General features: G+C 42.9%; 1 protein-coding gene across 3 annotated transcripts in view; it reads right to left on the reverse strand.

Annotated features, from left to right (window-relative positions):
* ZNF891 (zinc finger protein 891) overlaps positions 1-15,321 on the reverse strand; it is a 35,583-nt gene that overhangs the window by 3,843 nt on the left and 16,419 nt on the right. Inside the window, exons 2-3 of one of the 3 annotated variants that reach the window (XR_015144389.1) lie at positions 9,845-10,466; positions 1,945-3,443 (exon numbers count right to left, since the gene is read on the reverse strand). The exons of 1 other annotated variant lie outside the window; for it this stretch is intronic. The gene's annotated coding sequence lies outside the window, so the exon portion shown is untranslated. Of the gene's footprint in view, positions 1-1,944; positions 3,444-9,844; positions 10,467-15,321 lie in introns of those variants that run through there. One more of the 3 variants, XR_015144388.1, reaches the window with a different exon arrangement.

The following is a 15,321-nucleotide window of genomic DNA, read 5'->3' on the forward strand; positions in this document are numbered from 1 at the left end:
TGGAATCAAAATTGCCAGGAGAAATATCAATAACCTCAAATACACAGATGATACCACCCTTATGGCAGAAAGCAAAGAAGAACTAAAGAGCCTCTTGATGAAAGTGAATGAGGAGAGTGAAAAAGTAGGCTTAAAATTCAACATTCATAAAACTAAGATCATGGCATCCGGTCACACTGCTTCATGGCAAATAGATGGGGAAACAGTGGAAACAGTGAGAGACTTTATTTGGTGGGAGGGGTGGGGGGGGGGGGGGGCAGGGGACTCCAAAATCACTGCAGATGATGCCTGCAGCCATGAAATTAAAAGATGCATGCTCCTTGGAAGAAAAGCTATGACCAACCTAGACAGCATATTAAAAAGCAGAGACATTACTTTGCCAACAAAGGTCCATCTAGTCAAGGCTATGGTTTTTCCAGTGGTTATGTATGGATGTGAGAGTTGGACTGTGAAGAAAGCTGAGCACCGAAGAATTGATGCGTTTGAACTGTGGTGTTGGAAAAGACTTTTGAGAGGCTGTTGGACTGCAAGGAGATTCAACCAGTCAATCCTAAGGGAAGTCAGTTCTGAATATTCATTGGAAGGACTGATGCTGAAGGTGAAGCTCCAGTACTTTGGCCACCTGATGTGAAGAACTGACTCACTGGAAAAGACCCTGTTGCTGGGAAAGATTGAGGGCAGGAGGAGAAGGGGATGACAGAGGATGGCATCACTGACTCTATGGACATGAGTTTGAGTAAGCTCCAGGAGTTGGTGATGGACAGGAAAGCCTGGCATGCTGCAGTCCATGGGGTTACAAAGAGTTAGACACAAGTGAGTTACTGAACTGATACTGATACCAGTCTAGATTTCTATACCAACTAAAAAAACCTTCAACGTTGAAATAAGGATGTTTCAGATAAACAAAAACAGAGGGAATTTGTGTAGCACAGCTATGACTAAAAGAAATACTACAATGAGCTCTTCAGGCAGTATGAACTGATCCTAGATGGAAACTTGCAATACACAAGTATTGGGAAACTAAGGCCTATGGGCCAAATCAAGGCCAGTGAGCTAACAATGGATAATATTTTAAATGGTTGCTTTAAAGATGAATATGCAAGAAATATAAATGAATTTGACACAGTGGTTTGTGGTAGTTTAAAATATACATGAAACTAGAGAAGCATGATAATTAATACATGGTAAGAGGGGATGGATGGATGGAGCCAGCATTGGGAAAGTGGTAAAAGTACTTGTTTGGCTCTCTCTTGATCTAGGGGCCAATTAATTAGTATATTCTATTTGAGAAAATTCACTAAGCTATACACATTTCTCTATTATGTTTCAGTAAAAAAAAAGAGTTTTTATAAGTCTCCCAAAAAAGTATTAAGCTTCAACTTTAAAACAAGAAGTTACTACCAGAATTCCATATTGTCTTAGAAAGCAGCAACCAATGCTTCACGGGACTTAAGATACCCACACAGAGTTAAGGCTGGATCAAGTTTTGTTACTGAGAAATGATTCCAAATAACTTTCTATTGAACATTATACAGCACGTCTCAGGACAGGAAACTTGTTCAGTCCTTCAAAGAAATTTCAAAGCAAAAAGGCAGCAGACCTTGGAGACTGGGTGTTAATGACTTGGGAGAAAGAGAGCAAGTCTTCAGTAACACTTTCAAAAAGTCTACCTTTAAAGGGTAGGAGAGAGGAAAGGTAGTAAATTTATTATACTTTTAAAACTTTTTAAAAATTTATTTTTTAAAGTATTACATTCTCTATCACCAATACTCTCAATATCACAGAGGAAAACATTATATATAAAAATGGAAATTGATCAGAAAATAGAAATTTCAGATTCAATGTGAAATTTTGCTGACTGGTGAAAAATATAACTTTACCTGTTTGCTATGCCTTTCTTAAACTATAGGACAGTTTATGTCATTACATTTATTAGTCTGTGAATTTCCTACTGATGTTAAATATGTTATTTACTGTCTTAATAGAACTCTTTATGCTAAGTAAATGACAATTTTCTGTAATTCAAATTTCACACAAGAACTGCTACAGTAGACTCCTAGTTTCCCAGGATTTTTACAATAGCCAGTGTAATTTTTAAAAAAGCAATAATTCCAACCTCTGAGGAAAGATTTCTAAAGAACTGATAGCTCTTCAAATAAAATATACACTCATGCTGGAGCTGGTATGTGGCCTACATTCCAACCCAGTCTCATATATTCTTCTCTTTACCCCCTTGCCTGTCCATGTTCCACTGACCTATGATTTATTTAAATAAACAAACGAGGACTTTTGTTCTTGTTATTCTACTTACAAAGCTATTCTGTCCCTCCACCTCTCCAATTCCCCATGGATGACTCCTTTCCTTTCCTTCAGGTTTCAGCTTGAATGTCACCATCTCATGGAAGCCTTTCCTGGCTGCCTTATCTAACATATGTTTCCTTATTATTACATCTCATTTGTTTCCCTTATATTATGAATTTTGCCTAGAGGTCAATTTAGATGAAGTCTAAAAAGAGCCCAGGCCCTTTAGCAACATTTTCAAAACGTGCCTTTAAAAAACTGTAGACAGAAAAGCTGGCTTAAAATATGTTTTTAAAAAATTATCTGATATTTTTAAATGGCTAGAATTTATATATTCAACAATAGCCTGAGAAAATATATTTATAACTCTGAAGATATTAAAATCATGCTTTTGAAAATTAAGTAGTTTATGATGGAATTGTTTACTATTTTAAAAAAATACACAACTTAGCTCCATTTACTACATAACCTAGAAACTTTAACAACAAAGAAGTAAAACAAAAAAAATTATGACTCAGAAATAACCACTGATAATATTTTGGAATATATTCCTCTAGGATAGTTCAATGCACATATATACATACATATTTACAATATATATTTTAACAAAAACATGGTCATACTCAACTTAAATGTGAAATGCCAGGCTGGATGACTCACAAGCTGGAATCAAGATTACCATTAGAAATAGCAACAATCTCAGATACACAGAAGATACCACTCTCATGACAGACAGTGAAAACTTTTCACCCTATTAATGAGGGTGAAAGAGGAGAATGAAAAAACTGGCTTGAAACTCAACATTAAAAAAACTAAGATCATGGCATCCAGTCCCATCACTTTATGACAAACAGAATGGGAAAAAGTGGAAACAGTGACATTTTATTTTCTTCAGCTCCAAAATCATTGAGAATGGTGACTGCAGCCATGAAATTAAAAGATGCTTGAATGCTCCTTGAAAGGAAAGCTATGGCAAACCTTGACAGTGTGTTAAAGAGCAGAGACTTCACTTTGCTGTATAGTCAAAGCTACAGTTTTTCCAGTAGCCATGTATGGATGTAAGAGTTGTACCATAAAGAAGGCTGAGCACCGAAGAATTGCTGCTTTATGGTGCTGGAGAAGACTCTTGAGAGTCCCTTGGACTGCAAGAAGAACAAACCAGTCAATCCTAAAAGAAATCAACCCTGAATATTCATTAGAAGGACTGATGCTGAAGCTGAAGCTCCAATACTTTGGCCCCCTGATACTGGGAAAGACTGAAAGTGAAGAAGGGGGCAGCAGAGGATGAGATGGTAGATAGCTGCATTCACACAATGGTAATAAATTTGAGGAAACTCTGGGAGAGAGCAGAGGACAGAGGAACCTGGCATCCTGCAGTCAATAGGGTTGCAAAGAATTGGACATGACTTAGCAACTGAACAACAGCAACAATTTAAAAATCAAAATACAGTATATTTCCAGCTGTCAATAAACACAGAACATTCTAATGAGCATATTATATTCCATTTTATGGAAATACATAATTTTAAAAAAACAATTAGCTATTAGAGGGAATTTAAGAATTTTAGTTTTTCACTACAGTATGAAACTCAGGTAACTGTTGTTACTTATATGTCGAGAGCCACATTAGGCATTACTGACAAAATGGAGGCACAGCCCCAACTCCCTCTCCTTGTCCCACAGGCACAGACCTGGGATGAAGGAGTTAGGCCTTGTGATTCTGACTTGTTTTTTCCTCTCCTTGGCTGAGTTGACTGACAAGAATATTAAGGTGCTTATTGGTCTTGAGAGGAACATGAGAAGGCACAAAGCCTTCTGCAGCTGTGCTCAGAGAATAATTCATAGGGTTAATCATTGACATTCGTTCAAGGACCTTTACAGAAGAGTGTTCCAGGATGAGCACATAGGCAGCAGCTTGAGGCCATGGGAGGGATTGCTATCTGAAACCTATTTGTGAAGGAAATGTTTATGGCAAAGGAGTTTGCTGAATTTTAGGGCTTAGGAATAATTAAAATAGTTAGAAGCTAAAGATTTAAGGAATGTTGTAATGTTAGCATATTTTACTATAGCTTGTAGAGATTAGGAATTTTGGAGATATTAGTGGTTAGAAGCCTTTTAGAGAAAGTGAGCTCAGGATACTAGGGGCAAACTGGATTTAGAAAGATAAGAAATAAACTGAGGAATGTGGTATGCAGCCCAGACATTAGCATGAGTTACTATGTATTCACAAGGACTCATGAGAAGTAGATAAGAGAATCGCTGAGGCAGGAACTCCTTTTGAGGGGCAACAATGATTTATGGAGACAACAAATCTGGGTCAGGGGGAACTGAAAATGCCAAACCTCTGACCTAATGCTTTTGTGAAAGTATAAAAGAGAATCTTAAGCTTGAAATAAATATTCAGTCCAAAAAAAATGAGAGGCTACATCATTACTCGCTGACACCGACCATCTCTTCAGGTTGATTCCCTGGCTGCTGGAGCTGGACTCCAGCACTTATACATGTTTGAATGAAGGATTCTTCTATAAAAGCTAAGAAAAAATTGCTAGGTTAAAGGCTAGGAATATTCTCACTCTGCACATATACTGCTTACTTGTCTCCCAGAAAGGTTTTATGAATTTTTGCTTCCATCAGTAGCCTAAAGAACACAGCACCGACACAAGTATTTGGGTCATTTCACTCCTTTTCTATGAACAGTGACCAAAGTATACGAATTTGAGGATGTAGGAGGCAGGGGGAGGGAACATGAATAATTAAACTACAGTTCTCTTAACAGTCTTAGTTTCTGCATGCCTGTCAATTGTTGGAATATCTTGCTATCCTGACTGTGACTCTCGTGCTTAAAGAGAAAAGACATTTTGATTCCATGCAATTTTTGCCTTATACAATCACTTAAAACCCAATTCTTATTTTAAGTTCATCCTCCACTGAAACACTAAGTAAACAAAAGACACATAATTTGGGGCGGGGTGGGGGTGGGGGGCGGAAATACAAATATTTAAATGAGTACCTATTATGGGCCAAGTACTAGAAATAAAACAATTAACAAGTTAGAGTTCCCATCTTACAAAAGCTTAAAGTTTAGATGGTAAGATACATAATTAAATAGGAAATACTGTGAAAGTTTGAAAAGTATGTTAGAGCAGATACAGGATACAATACCTAAAGGATGAACAGGCCAGGTTAAGGTCCAGAGAGAATGAAGAGATGGAGTAGCAAGGGATGTGGCCTGAAAAGACAGGTAAAAGTTTGAGCATAAAAGGTCTTGTAAAACATTTAAAAGGAGGGAAAAGACAGTGGAAGATTTAAAAGTGAAAAGTAATATAATCAGATTAGTGCCTTACACTAATCACCCTGGGAGCAGTGTGGAGCACAGATGAAAGGAAAGCAAAATATATTAACAATCTTATTCATGCAGTATTGGTTGTTATTACAAAGTATCTGGAAGATAAAATGGATTAAGTATACATTATAATATATCCACATAGTCAAATACTAAGCTATTTGGATGAAATCAATGAAAGAATGAAACAGCATGCACTGACATAGAAAGATATGCTTTTTAAAAAGATATAGAATGAAAGCTATGACTCAATCTTTATAAAAAGGAAAAACCAAGGTGAAATATGCTGGGTGAGACTGGGCCTGAGTCCACAGCTTCTGGTGTACCAAGTTATTGGTAAGCCAAAACTAATACATAAATTCCAACCGCCATTTAAGCAGACCACAACTCCTTTGCTGAACATCATTTAAGATGATCTCCTCATGCAAGGACCACATGCATTTTGGGATCCTTTTCTAACTGCTGCCTGCTACTGCTATACCCTGGAGGGCTGCAAACACCTAATGAACAAAAGGAATATTTGGAGCCATAGCATGGATGCAGGTGCTCCTTTCCAGGAGCACCTAGAAAGGTTACGTAGGAAGTTAAGCATGAGCAAGCAACAAGCGGTGGCCTAGCCAAAAAGGATGCAAGCTGATTTCTAAACCCCACCCCAGGCATGGCAAGGAGAACTCACAGATATGCTACAGAAATAAGCCACAGTGACATGTGGCAGAGGCACATGGTGGATGCAAACTAACCACAGGGGCTTCTCCAACTCCTGCACATGGCAGCTGTGTCCTCAAGTAACCTTAGGCAGCAGCTGCTGCTCCTGCTGCTGCTAAGTAGCTTCAGTTGTATCCGACTCTGTGTGACCCCATAGACGGCAGCCCACCAGGCTCCTCCGTCCCTGGGATTCTCCAGGCAAGAACACTGGAGTGGGTTGCCATTTCCTTCTCCAATGCATGAAAGTGAAAAGTGAAAGTCAAGTCGCTCAGTGGTTTCCAACTCTTCGTGACCCCATGGACTGCACCCTACTAGGCTCCTCCATCCATGGGATTTTTCCAGGCAAGAGTACTGGAGTGGGGTGCCATTGCCTTCTCTGATTAAGGATTCATAAATATCTTAAATATACATACATCTGATTATAGCAGACTGAGTTGTGGGAAAGATATGCACAATAGAGTCTGTTGTTGTGTAACTTGCAACTGTCAATTGGCCTTGAGTGTATGCCCATTTGCATTCCCTTTCCTGACTGGTGGCGGATATAAACCCTATTTTGTACAGGGCAGAATCAAGAGGAGATGGGGAGAATAAAAAGGGAAGTCAAGAGGGCTTGTGGCCAATCCTTCAGGGCTGGCCTGTTCTCACATCTAGGGAGTGTACTATCCTCTGTCTGTTAAATAAAAGATCTGTCTGCTTGAGCTGTAACCAGTCTGTTGTCTCAAATCCTTGCTATGATGAGATAGGAGCCGAGAAATCCTGCCTGAGCTATAATTAGTTCGACATTCCAAATCTTTGTTATGATGAGACAAGAACCAAAGGAGAGAAATAAATGGACCTGACATTTCCAAGCTACGTGTGAATCCTATTAGAATATCCCTCATCTTAGAACCTACTGGGATTTAATCTAGGCCCCTCTAAATTTTGTTTTCACTGGTCACAGCCCAGTATCAGCCTACCCTCAGCTCTGATATTTTCTGTCTATATAGCCATCATGACAATCTTCTGTATTCCTCATGCCACAGTCATAAACTCCAAATTCATACCCTTCTGGAAACTTTCCATGGTGCCCTCTGAGATCTCCCTGAGTGATAAAGAAACTCCTTTATTCCTCAATAACTTCCCTACAAATTCCCTTCATTTCTTTGTATTAGCAAACTTGGCTACCCCCTGACAAAAACTCTGTGTGCATGCTAAGTTGCTTCAGTGGTGTCTGACTCTTTGAGACCCATGGATTGTAGCCCACCAAGGTCCTCTGTCCATGGGATATTCTCCAGGCAAGAATACTGAAGTGGGTTGCCATACCCTCTTCCGGGGTATATTCCTGACCCAGGGATCAAACCCACATCTCTTACATCTCCTGCATTGGCATTGGCAGGCAGGTTCTTTACCACTGAGCCACCAGGGAAGCTTGGAAAAAACTTACTCAACAACATTCACACGAAAGGGCTATTTATTCCCATGCACTCTGTATCTATAGGCTGTTCTAATCAATTGCTACCTCTTGTAAAAAAACAAAAACAAAAACGCCCAAAACGAAAAAACTATTTGAGACTCATACCAGCTAGTTACAACTTTCTCTCTTCTTTGTTGTTACCTTCTATTCAACTGGACTCTCATCATTCACTTAGACTTTCCTATTTGTTTTACTGTCTTCTCCAGAGGAGGCCTATTGGTAACTGGAGCACAGTGAGGTGGCAGGGGGAGGGGGAGGGCGGGGGGTCGCTTTCACATACATAGTCTTCTTCTCTAAAGCCTCTGACCAGTCTTTCATTCATTTCACTCTTGGTAGATTATCTTGGCATGAAATCTATAGTCTCATTTCTATATTCTTTCTGCTGGCCAAGAACAGGGGGAATGACTCATCTTGGCCATGCAACCTACCTGGGATAAGGAATTTTGTAACTGGACACATGTTTTCTAAGCAAAACTGGGGTACTGTTAGTAAAAGAGAAGGAGGAAACATAGCAATTAGCAGTTATCTGCTTCTCTGGGCCAAAAAGTAGTTCTTAAGGAACCAAACAAGCTGTATTGTACAGCTCACTCTTAAGACAGCTCTTGCTGCTGCTGCTGCTGCTGCTGCTGCTGCTAAGTCGCTTCAGTCGTGTCTGACTCTTGAGAGTCCCTTGGACTGCAAGGAGATCCAACCAGTCCATTCTGAAGGAGATCAGCCCTGGGATTTCTTTGGAAGGAATGATGCTAAAGCTGAAACTCCAGTGCTTTGGCCACCTCATGCAAAGAGTTGACTCATTGGAAAAGACTCTGATGCTCGGAGGGATTGGGGGCAGGAGGAGAAGGGGACGACAGAGGATGAGATGGCTGGATGGCATCACCTACTCGATGGACGTGAGTCTGAGTGAACTCAGGGAGTTGGTGATGGACAGGGAGGCCTGGCATGCTGTGATTCATGGGGTCGCAAAAAGTCGGACACGACTGAGCGACTGAACTGAACTGACTGATCCACGCTGTCCTTCTGACTGAGTTGGCTTCCTGGAGCGTTTGGCTATAACATTTCATGCATTGGCTGGGAAGCTCCTCACTATGAGGAGACAAGTCCTATTTGGGGCTACTCTGAGACTTTGCGACTCAGATCTTCTAGAGGGGGCAAGGCACCTCTCCCTTCTGGAAAGATTCCATTTCCCGAGGCCTGGATCTTTCATATTAGTGGGTAGTGAACAGCAGCAAGGGAGTTGAGCACTTGGGTAAGGAGGTTCCCACCCAGCAGGGTGGAAGAGGGGGCCTGATCAAACCCCTGGGAGGGAATGGGGAAGACACTGACTGTGACTGTTGTAAAGGAGGTGCTATCCGCATTGTCTTGAGGTAAATTATTACCAGGCGATTGTGAGAGGGCTTTTGAAGGAAAAACTTGGGTGAATGTCACAAAGAAGGTGGTGTCCGCATCATCTTGGGGTGAATTATTACCAGGCAATTGTGAGAGAGATTTTGGGGAAAGAAACTTGATCTTTGTGTGCTCATATTCCGCCCTCCTCAAGAAGGTGTCCCATCTGTTGTGAAATTCTTGATCCCCTCAGAATTGTCAGGCTAGAAGGAGGGGGATACATAAGTGAGTATGAATTGGCTTTTCCGGAGATGGCCTGGAACATGGGATATTTAACCCATCTGTGTTTTCATCTGCACCTGATCAAGCCCACCAAGGTAGAACAGACTTAGACCATGTGGTGTTCTGGTTGGGCCATCCAACCAGCAGGTGAAGACACGCCGATCCCACTTCTCCCTCTGGGATCCGGCAGGTAAGGCTCTTCTCACCCCAATGGCAATTAAGTGTTTCATTGAGTGGAAACAGCAGAAGTGCATAGGGTACCGAGAACTTTGTAGACAGAACAAAAAGAAAAGGAAGAAGAAGGTCCAAGAAGGTAAGCAAGATGGGGGGAAGTGAATCTAAAGCAACTGTATTGGAGTGCATGATTAAAATTTTAAGAAGGGATTTGGAGGAGACTCTGGGGTGAAGGAAACGGCAACCCACTCCAGTGTTCTTACCTGGAGAATCCCAGGGACAGGGGAGCCTGGTGGGCTGCCGTCTATGGGGTCGCACAGAGTTGGACACGACTGAAGTGACTTAGCAGCAGCAGCAGCAGCAAAACACCACTTCCTGTTTTAGATGTGTAGTGCTAGTAGGATGGAGAAGGCAATGGCACCCCACTCCAGTACTCTTGCCTGGAAAATCCCATGGATGCAGGAGCCTGGTAGGCTGCAGTCCATGGGATCGCTAAGAGTCGGACGTGACTGAGCGACTTCACTTTCACTTTTAACTTTCATGCATTGGAGAAGGAAACGGCAACCCACTGCAGTACTCTTGCCTGGAAAATCCCATGGATGGAGGAGCCTGGAGGGCTGCAGTCCATGGGGTCGCTAAGAGTCAGACACGACTGAGCGACTTCACTTTCACTATGGGGTAAAGATGGTGCCTAACCACCTCCGCATACTCTGAGGTCGAATGGCCCACTATGGGGTAGGAATGGCCACCAGAGGGCACCATGTACTTCAAAATAGTGGAAGCAGTCTATACAGTAGTCACAGGAGAGCCAGGACACTCGGATCAATATCCATATATTGACTCGTAGCTATGGTTGACTCGAGATCCTCCTCCTTGGGCAAGGCTCTACATTCAGAAAGGGAAACGGAAAATATTAATGGTACAAAAATTGATGACAAAAAAGAAATTTTGCAGGATCCAGACAGGGACGATTTGCACCTTCCCCCATACTGGATGACCCACTGCCGTCCAATGCTCCATCTGGACCGGAGGCCACCTTGCCCAATCCAGGGCCTGCTGGGGCTCCCGCAGCTGCCCTCCCACCAGCTCCCCCAGAGATCATAGAGCTGCCATCTTGGCAAGCTCCAATCCCAGCAAAGGAGCTTCTAGTCAACACCCACAGGATTCAGCCCCAGACGAACCTCCTAAACTATACCCACCTCTCCCAGTGAGTACTGACAGGGAAGGGGGAAGGAAACACTGGAATTTAACAGAGGCTGCACTCCGCCAAGGAGCAAGAGGAAAGGGCTCCACTACAAATGCCCCTCAGAGAGCTTCAACAGCCCCAGTTCAGGGAGCAGACGGACATTACCACCAACCTCCTGTAGCTTGTCATTACCAACCGTTTTCCTCTATGGACATATTAAATTGGCAGAAACACACTCCACCGTACTCGGAGGAGCCACATGGCATAATCAGGCTGACGGAGACTATTTTTCCAACCCACTGTCCTACATGAGATGGCATAATTCAGTTGCTACTCTCCCTCTTCAGCACTGAAGAAAGACACAGGATCCATACTGAGACTAGAAAATTGCTATGAGAAATGGTCCCTGAGGGTATCATGAACCCACAGTGGTGGGCAGAATTAGCCACCCCTGATGAAAGGCCTGATTAGGACTATAACATAGAGGGAAGGAAGGGGTGGCTATTTTGCAATGTCTCAAGAGGGGGGCCCGAAAGCTTGTTAATATGGCAAAACCTAACCGAAGTAATCCAAAAGGAAACTGAAAACACCTACTGAGTTTTATGAAACACTATGCAAGACCTGTAGACTTTCAGTTCAGTTCAGTTCACTTGCTCAGTCATGTCCAACTCTTTGCGACCCCATGGACTGCAGCACGCCAGGCCTCCCTGTCCATCACCAACTCACGGAGTTTACCCAAACTCATGTCCATTGAGTCAGTGATGCCATCCAACCATCTTATCCTCTGTCATCCCCTTCTCCTCCTGCCTTCAATCTTTCCCAGCATCAGGATCTTTTCAAATGAGTCAGCTCTTCGCATCACGTGGCCAAAATATTGGAGCTTCAGCTTCAACATCAGTCCTTCCAATGAACACTGAGGACTGATCTCCTTTAGGATGGACTGGTTAGATCTCCTTGCAGTTCAAGGTACTCTCAAAGAGTCTTCTAAAACACCATACTTCAAAAGCATCAATTCTTCAGAGCTCAGCTTTATTCACAGTCCAACTCTCATATCCATACATGACTACTGGAAAAACCATAGACTTGACTAGACGGACCTTTGTTGGAAAAGTAATGTCTCTGCTTTTGAACATGCTGTCTAGGTTGGTCATAACTTTCTTCCCAAGGAGTAAGTGTCTTTTAATTTCATGGCTGCAGTCACCATCAACAGTGATTTTGGAGCCCCAAAAAATAAAGTCAGCCAATGTTTCCACTGTTTCCCTTTCTATTTGCATGAAGTGATAGGACCAGATGCCATGGTCTTAGTTTTCTAAATGTTGAGATTTAAGCCAATTTTTTCACTCTCCTCTTTCACTTTCATCAAAAGGCTCTTTAGTTCTTCACTTTCTGCCATAAAGGTGGTGTCATCTGCATATCTGAGGTTATTTATATTTCTCTCAGCAATTTTGATTCCAGCTTGTGCTTCATCCAGCCCAGCATTTCTCATGATGTACTCTGCATAGAAGTTAAATAAGCAGGGTGACAATATACAGCCTTGACATATTCCTTTTCCTATTTGGAACCAGTCCACTGTTCCATGTCTATTTCTAACTGTTGCTTCCTAACCTGCATACAAATTTCTCAAGAGGCAGGTCAGGTGGTCTGGTATTCCCATCTCTTTCAGAATTTTCCACAGTTTATTGTGATCCACACAGTCAAAGGCTTTGGCATAGTCAATAAAGCAGAAATAGATGCTCTTCTGGAACTCTCTTGCTTTTTCCATGATCCAGTGGATGTTGGCAATTTGATCTCTGGTTCCTCTGCCTTTTCTAAAACCAGCTTGAACATTTGGAAGTTTACAATTCACGTATTGCTGAAGCCTGGCTTGCAGAATTTTGAGCATTACTTTACTAGCGTGTGAGATGAGTGCAATTGTGTGGTAGTTTGAGCATTCTTTGGCATTGCCTTTCTTTGGGATTGGAATGAAAACTGACCTTTTCCAGTCCTGTGGCCACTGCTGAGTTTTCCAAATTTGCTGGCATATTGAGTGCAGCACTTTCCCAGCATCATCTTTCAGGATTTGAACTAGCTCAACTGGAATTCCATCCCCTATGTAGTCAATCACTTTTGTAATCTTTACGGCACCTATTGATGTAAACTACAATGTATAACCAGCTGACCTTTTAAATTATGAATCATGACTGTAACATGATTGTATCTCTCTTTAACATTTCCCAGGCTAGGCTTAAGGAATTTGGGGATGTGGGTTTGAGCATGTACACTTAAGGTATATAAGATTTTCACAAAAGTCGGTCGAGGTCCCTGGCTAAAGAGGAAATCTGTCTCGGACCCACTGGTGTAATAAACTGCACTCCACTATCCATGTTGTCCTTCTGAGTGAGTTTGCTTCTCGGAGTGTTTGGCTACAACACAGCATTTGTATCTCAAGCCTACCCTGATATCAGACAAACTCCAAAAGGCAAATGGAGTATTAGCCATGACCAGCTCACAAATAATTGAGATTGCTGATAAGGTATTCAGAAACAGAGATGTGGAGGCAGAAAAGGAGGCTGATGAAGAACAGAGAGAAGGTAACAAGAGAGCCGACCAGAGGACCGTGGTACTGGCCACAGCCTTGGGAAGACCCCTCCCTGGGTCTTCCCCCAAACCTCCACCCTCTCTAAATTGGGGTTGTTCTCCTGGCAAGCCTCCTGCAAGGAAGCCCAGGACAGCCCTGCAACCAAACCAATGTGCCTGATGCTAGGGCTTTGGTCACTGGAAAAATTAATGCCCCCAGAATAACAGAGGAAACGAACTGGTATCGGCTGTTATAGGGCTGGCCAGACTAGAGACTGAATAGGGGTGCCAGGGCTCAAAGACACAAGGTCCCTTATGAAGAACCCGTGGTAAAACTAAAAGTGGGGGACCAAATTATTAACTTTATGGTGGATACTGGAGCAGAAATGTCAGTGGTGACCAAACCGGTGGCACCCCTCTCAGAAAAGGCCAATGCTATAGAAGAGGTAACTGGGGAAAAGCTGATCAGACCATTTAAATGTTTACCCTGGAAATGCCAGATGGGGGGACATCAAGTGACTCATGAATTCCTGAATGCCCAGTACCTCTGCTGGGAGAGACTTGTTGTCTAAATTGGGGGTACAAGTGACCTTTTCCCCCCAAGACAGGCCCACTCTCCGGGTGGGCTCAACCACCTATTTACTCTCCCTCTCAAAAACCCCTAAAGATGAATGGAGGTTGTATGACCCTCTGGAAGGGAAACCAGATGGGCTAAACAATCATGAGAGAGAGAGCAGATCTGACAATTCCCTGAGGTTTGGGCAGAATATACCCCGCCCCACCCCCCGCCCTGGCGGGGCTCACCCAATATCAAGCTCCGGTAGTAGGAGAATTCAAACCCAATGCCATATCAGTCAGGAAACGTCAGTACCTGCTACCTCTGGAGGCCCGAGTTGGCATCTTGCCACATATTAATAAGCTATGACAGGCGGGCATCCTGATTGAATGCCAGTCAGCCTGGAACACACCAATCCTACCTGTAAGGAAGGAAGGGGTCTAGATTACAAGCCTGTGCAGGACCTCAGACTGGTCAAACAAGCAGCTGTAACCCTATACCCCACTTTTTCTAACCCCTATACCTTGCTCAGCCTCCTCTCACCTAGTGCTAAGATCTATACTTGCCTGGATCTAAAAGACGCATTTTTTTTTTTTTTGTATCTGCATTACTCCAGTATCTCAGCCCATTTTTGCCTTTGAATGGGAAGATCTAGCAGGGGGCACCAAATGACAACTCACTTGGACTCACCTCCTGCAAGGATTTAAGAATTCCCCGACCATTTTCAGGGGAGCCTTGGCTTCCAACCTGGACTCATTCCACCCAGAAAGGTTTAGATGCTGGCTATAATAGTACATAGATGACCTGCTGTTGGTTGCAGAGAATAAAGAGGCCACCCGGCAATGGCGGGGGAAACCGACTGGCAGATAGGGCCGCAAAACAAGTGGCTGAGGAATTTGGAGGCGCTGGGGGTGGGACTGTTAAGACTCTTGTGCTCTCGAGAATGCCAATGCCGGAGTTAACTTCAACTCTCCCACAGTATACCCTGCCCCAAGACCAGCTGGCAGAAACAGAAAGGGCCACCAAAAGTGAAAAGGGTTTGTGGGAACTGCTGGATCACAGGCTGCTAGTTCCCGAGGCATTAGCCCCTTCATTAGTGTCTCAGGTACACCAGACTACCCACTTGGGATGTGACAAAATGTAAAAATTAATTTGGAAATATTTCTTAATACCACGGCTTTCTTCCCTGTGTAAAATGGAATCCCAGAACTGTTCTGCTTGCTCAGAGGTCAATGCTGCCCCGGACATAAGCAGAAATCTCCAGGAATACAGTTAAAGGACACTGTGACCTTTGAACATTTAGAAGTGGGCTTTACTGAGATGAAACCCTGCCAACATGATCGTTATTTACTGGTCATGGTATGTACCTTCTCAGGATGGGTGGAGGCCTTCCCCACCTGAACTGAAAAAGCAAATGAAGTGGCTTGCTGTCTGCCTCAGGA

The sequence above is a fragment of the Bos grunniens genome, chromosome 17, assembly GCF_055505025.1.
Source record: "Bos grunniens cultivar Pamir isolate PY7600 chromosome 17, Bosgru_T2T1.0, whole genome shotgun sequence".
Classification (NCBI taxonomy): domain Eukaryota; kingdom Metazoa; phylum Chordata; class Mammalia; order Artiodactyla; family Bovidae; genus Bos; species Bos grunniens.